The following is a 6,617-nucleotide window of genomic DNA, read 5'->3' as shown; positions in this document are numbered from 1 at the left end:
GGAATTTCTTTTTTCTTTTGAAAAAAAAAAAAGTTACTTTGCTGGTTTTATTCCAAAAATATTGACTTGTGGATGAAAAACAGTTTTGCTGCTAATCCTCACCAGACGAGAAAGGTATTTTACAGAGTTATTGGATCATTGTAGTATACTGTATGTGACTGCGTAATGTGCCTCTAATGGATTCCTGTGTAGCCACATCATTGGACCTCTAATGTGACCTTTATTCTATCAACCCGAGAGTGATTTTATATTTTGGAACCACGTATCATGACAATCAACATTTCACAGTGAACAGCTATTAATTTCCATTAAATTGGCGGGTAAAAGTTTGACCTTCCGACAGTGTTCACTCAGCTCAACCTGAAACTATTTTTAAAACAGCCTTATTCGGCAGCAAAGGTGCCAAAACACCTGGAAAATCATACACTGTATTTTCCTCACAACTGGTCTTAATCAGCTTCATATTATTCTTCCATCTATTACTACCTATGGAAGGCCAGTTCTTTGATTTAAATTTAACAAATAGCCTATGAGTCAAAGAAGGGAGAGAGCAAGAAACAGGGGTGAGGGTGAGGGGGAGTCTGCATGCGAGAAACAATCAAATGTTTCTGTCGGCTGCCTGAATTGGAAACAGGTGTCTGGGCGCAGCACTGCTCCAGATGTTTGACGCTGTAGATCAAATGAGACTCTTAGCACATGAAGAGTTTCAGAGACATCAGAGAGAGAAACAGGGACAGAGAAACAGAACAGGAAAGGGAAAACACAAAGGAGAGAGAGCTATGTGTGGATATTAAAAAACGCAAACTTTAAAGTTCTTCCACTTCTATATTAGCAATGAATTAAAAAAAAAGTACAAAGTGATGAAACTGTTGTTCCCTATATTGCCTCTTTTTGTTCCTCATAGATTTGTGTTTTTGTGGTTTTGTTTTCACTGTAGCGCTAACAAATTCCCCTTCAATCAACTTCCAGGAGTCGACTGATAAAAAGCTCTAAAAAACCCACTTTATGGTACCTTTCTGGACCAAATGGAAGCCAGAGAAATGTAGCGATTAGCTGGGGAAGCTGCTAAATCAAATAAAGAGGCAGATTTTCCCCCTTGAATGGATAGGAGCTAAAAAACTAAGACTATAGGCTTACATTCATCAAGAGTCCAGATTGTGGGAGATGGCACGGTGATTGTTGTGAGACTTAATGCCCAAAGGTGATCCATCACAGTAGCACTTAAATATGAAGTTTAGCCAACAGTTTAGGAACTACCTGCACCACAGTCTATGCGTAGCAGGCATTTTTTCCTTTATTAGAGGAATTATGTGACTTGGGTGTCAATTCTGTGAACATTAATACAATATTACCATATTGCTTGCTAACCCTCAGTAAGGCTGAATCTAAAAAACAAAATAAAATATCAGCTGTAATTAAGACAGATCAAGACACACAAAAAAGATGAGGTCAATATCAAATCGTGGTTTTTTTTTTCTTTTTTGTGTAATTGGTGGCAGTAGAACAAGGTTAATAATGAATAAAGTAATCACATACTCGGGGCTAAACTGTCTGCCTGCGTAGGTCTGTGACTGTGCAGAGTGAATGATTTTGGGTATGGCTCATCTCCAGCCAACCAAGCCTTCTGCTCAACCATCTCCGACTTGCGCAAAAATTTTACGGTAGACAATTTGAACATTTATAATGAGTGCTGTGAAATTTACTGAAATTTATCGATTATTACCGATAAAAGCCTAGAATTTTCACTGGTATTTTTTACCATCAAAATGAACCAGGATCTATAATTTGGGAGAAATGCATCAAACATTGTCAAGTATTGGCTTGTTAAAATATGGAAAAAACACCCAGCGCTCCTGCTAAGTTCCATATTTGAACACACATTGCAAAAACTTCATGTTGCAAAAAGACAGCTGATCACAGTTTTTTAATAGCATCTAGTTACATTTTACAACAAAAAACCCAAAATAATCTTAACATAAAATTGTGGCAAAATAAAGAAAAAATTAAATTCGCGTTCAATTTGAAGTATTTTTTCTAGTGTGTGCTTAAATATGGGGCTTTGCGGGAGTGATGGACTAGACAAAATGAAGGCATTTTTAAATGTTTTTGCATTTGACAGGCTGTTCCACACATTTTTTTTGTCACTGCCCCTGGTTACAGCAAACTGCTGTAACATGTAGATGAAGATCTGCAAAGCTGTGTGCAGGCTCTGCATATGACCAACAAACAATATGATATTTATACATAACAACCAAATGCTAGTCTTAATGAGCAAGTATTAGCAATTGAGGGTCTTAATTAGCATTTACAGGGATTGGGACTGAGTAAACACCAAAGATCAATATATAAAAATACCAGAGAGAAACAAGCAAGATTCTTTGAAGAAGAGCAGGATTGGAATATGATGTTGCATCTGGAAAAATCGAAGGGAGAAGAAGCAGAGGCAGAAGAAAACAAACCATTATTGACCGAATGAATGACTAAATGAAAAAAAAAAAACCAAACTGTTTAGAGAATCTTGGAGTAACACAATCGCCATTTGGCACAGCGCTTAAGAAGAAGAAGAAGCGGGTAGAAAAACAGTAAAACCACTGACAGGTAAATAACTCTGATAAAGTGTTACAAAGTACTGTTCTGCTCGGAAACCTTCGGTCCTGGCATTCATGTGGATGTTTGCTCATGATTTGGGTTGCCATCCAACCAAACATTGGTGCAGAACAAGCACACCAACCAAGGCAATGGCATTTTGACAGCAGTGGTCTCCCCAAGCAGGACAAGTACGCCCCTCCACACCACAAAAACTGTTTAGGAATGACAGGAGACACACTTCAAAGAGCCCCAACTTCTCAAGTCCCAATTTAAAACCCCCAGAGTTCTCCCATTCATGCCCCAACTGTTTTGTCAGAACTGTTTTAGCAGCACAAGAAGGACCTATTTGCTATTAGGCAGGCAGTTTAGCTGGTTTTGATCTTGCAGCTGACTTGTGTTCGGAGATGTGACGTAATGCTAGGCAAAGCAATTGTTCATCTGTTAAACGCTCCACTACGTTCAGAACTTTTCACTCCTGGAAACTCTGATGCAGATGCAATAAATATGAACAAAAATTGTAACATTACAGCCTGAACAATCAGTTGAGAAGCAGGATGGTATAAAGCTGCAGGAAACTGAAAAGGAAGTCTGGTTAATCTACCAAAAGAATAAAAAATGGTAAAATTCATAAATGTTGTCATTCCAACAACATAAAAGGTGCTATGCCTTTTAATGGGCTGCAGACTTGCATGCCAGTATTTTTGTGGCTAAACAGAGAGACATCATTTATCACCACAATGCATCTGTTGTGAGTTTATTTGCTTTCCAAGGGTTTTTGTGTTTGTGGTTCGCTCAGTCGATGACATGCGAGCTACTTTGACAAAAATCACTGATTATTCCAAAAGCAGCAGTGTTGCAGCAACCAAACCATCCGGCAAAGTCTAATATTACCCCTTCTCGTGTTTAGAAAGTGTTTAGCTTAATATTCTAAATGTGAATCAGCATCATTTGTTTATGTTTGGAGCAAAAATACAACATGGTGCCAGTTCAATAGACACATCAGTCACAATGATTTGTAGTCGAGGTGAACACCCTCCTAACCGAAACCTGGCCCCAGTCTGCTCCGATGTTGACTTAAAAAGGACAAAGCCGGAGACAGGCTTGCTTTAATCAGAAGCGGATGTCACTGTATGAGCCAAGGTCTCTCGTCTACGGGGAAATGTTTAGACCATGTGGTCACGTTAGACACTGTAAACCTCCACAAAGTGCGTTACACTAGTGCACTATGGTGAATTTATGGGGTGTGAAGAAATTGTATTGGTGTTGTTGATGTTTTACATCCAGATTTTTCGTTTCTTTTGAGAATTAATCAAAGCAAATAGTCAAAATGGGGAAATTAAAGCCGCCGCAAAGCCTGAAATGTCTTCATTGTAAAGTTTTTACCAGACACTTGAGTTATAGCCATTAAAATCACTTTCTTATTATACAGCACACCGGCCAGATGACTGTAGCTCACTTTGCATTTTCCTATAGATCTTTCCATGATGTAAATCTTTAAGTTTTTCTGTTTTTTAAACTTTGTGCACTGACTAGTTGGATGGCTCTCAGTGGATACAATCCTTTAGACAGGAAACTGAGAGCCATCGTATAGGGCTACATCTTTCAGCTACGGTGACATCCCAGATAATATCCCCTCTGAGAGGTTTTTAAATTGCTATTTGGGGTTGTGAAGCATATGTTTTAATGTACACATTGGCTTCTTTTACTTCAAAATTGTATGGGACAACTTATTTTAATAAATGGAAAAAGTCATAGTGACTTGTTGGTGAGAGACGCCTAGCTAGTGAGCATAATAAGAAAAAAGAATCAAGAAGAAAGAATTTTATGGTCAGGAATGATAAAACTGAAAGACAAGACATATGCATTATGGCACCACTGCTTTGAGAGACAGGTAGATGCTGACTAGTTTGGTAGATGTCTGCCAGGTATCAAACCAGCTAAGTTGGATTGTCTAAAATCAATGAAGTTTCAATCAAATTATGACTTTAACTCTGCTTATGCTGTTCTGTGACATAGCTTAGTCTAAGATAAAGCCCACTGTGTAACTGCCATGCACTCAAGGACAGATCTGCTGCATCTATATCTTTGACTGGTTGTCTCTCAGTCTTCATTTCATCACGAATTCTCCATCATCCTCCTCTTTTATGCATCCAGTCATCTGTTGCAGTTTCCTCCCCTCCTTCGTCCATCTGTGCTGGTGTTTCTCACCTCATTAGAGAGGTTACTGATGCATGAGGGAATGAGCTGGCAGGTCAGTAGCCACAGTGAGATTCATATTGAACAGCTTGTGAAAAGTTTGCAGTCTCACAAAAAAGGAAAAAGTTCACCACCGAGCTCCTTTAAATTGAATTTTTTCTTTAAATGTCACTGGATAGATTTTGTTCTATCAAGAAAAAAAAACACTTAAAAAGAAAATAGCTATTCTGCAGAAAAATTACGAAACTTGTTTCTATTGGATATTGTCGCTAGACGAAAACTATACTGGCACTGAAAACAATCAGGCCGGACATTCTCTATCTCCCTTTTCCAAACTTGGCAAAGGCTGTGCATAGTTCCCTCCAGTGTCTGGTAAATTCCCAGATCACTAGGAATGCAGCATTTAATTTTCTTGTTCTTTAGCTGACCTTAATCATTTCTGCGTCAAGGGCAACTGAAACTCCAGAGCCATGGGGATCAGTCAGCCTTGCTGTGGAAGTGAATGTGTGTGTGTGGGGGGAGTATACACATGTATATGTAAAAGGGAGTGAGGCCTGTCTTGCTGTCTTCATGAAGAGGCCATTTAATGCGCTGATGATGAATAATAGGTTGACTGAATGAGCGCGCGAGCCCCTCTGGTGTATATTTAAACGGCGGAGAGATGCTCCCTCACTCGTATCAACTCCCCGGTGGTCGGTGAGGTTAATTGCTTTCTCCGGCAGGAGCTTACAGATTCACTATCTCACAAAATGCATCCATACAAATGACTCTGCGCATACCACAATAAGTTAAGCAGAGTGAGTGCTGTGTGTGTGTAAGGTTGGTATGCTCTGCAGCAGAACATCATGTATGCTTAGGTAGCAGACACGGTGCACAGTGAGGTCATAGAAGCTAATGAGGACAACTGACTCTGACTAATGAAGTTGGCTTAACAGACTCGCAGAAAACAAGACAGAAGTGATGCTGTATTCAGAGTATACTATACTCACATGCATATGAACTTGAGTGACATCCCATACTTAATGCATAAGGTTGGCCTACCCTTTGCAGCTATAACACCTTCAACTCTTCAGGGAAGTCTTTCCACAATTTTGTTGGAATTTTTGACCATTCTTCCAGAGAGCCTTTGTGAGGTCAGACACTGATGTTGGACGAGAAAGCTTGGCTCACAGTCAATTCATCCCAAACGTGTTATAACGCATTGCGGTCAGGGCTCTGTGCAGGCCAGTCAAGTTCTTCCACACCAAACTCACTCATCCATGTCTTTATGGACCTTGCTTTGTGCACTGGTGCGCAGACATGTTGGAACAGAAAGGGGTGAACCCCAAACTGTTCTCACAAACATGGGGCAATAAAACTGTCCAAAATGTCATGGTTACTTTCACTGGAACTAAAAGATCAAGCCCATCTCCTGAAAAACAACCCTGCACCATATTCACCTTGCCACCAAAATTTACACTTGGCACAATGTAGTAATACAAGTATTGCAAAACCTAGATTCGTCCATTGGCTGATTGCCTGACTGAGAAGTGTGATTCATCACTCCAGAGAACAACCCACCACTAATCTAGAGTCCACTGGCAGTGTGCTTTGCACCACTGCATCTAATGCTTTGCATCGCGCTTGATGATGTAAGGCTTGAATGCAGCTGCTCAGCCATAGAAATCCATTCTATGAAGCTCTCTACACACTGTTCTTGAGGTAATGTGAAGGCCACGTGAAGTTTGGCGGTCTGTAGTGACTGACTCTGCAGAGTTGTGGCTGAGCTGCTGTCATTCTTGACTGTGGAATATTTAGTAGCAAGGAAATTTCCCAAATGGTCTTGTTGTACA

This window comes from Haplochromis burtoni, unplaced genomic scaffold, assembly GCF_018398535.1.
Source record: "Haplochromis burtoni strain Fernald_Lab_line unplaced genomic scaffold, NCSU_Asbu1 Contig_155, whole genome shotgun sequence".
NCBI classification, from domain to species: domain Eukaryota; kingdom Metazoa; phylum Chordata; class Actinopteri; order Cichliformes; family Cichlidae; genus Haplochromis; species Haplochromis burtoni.
The sequence above is the reverse complement of the archived record's forward strand: the minus strand, read 5'-3'. Positions refer to the sequence as shown.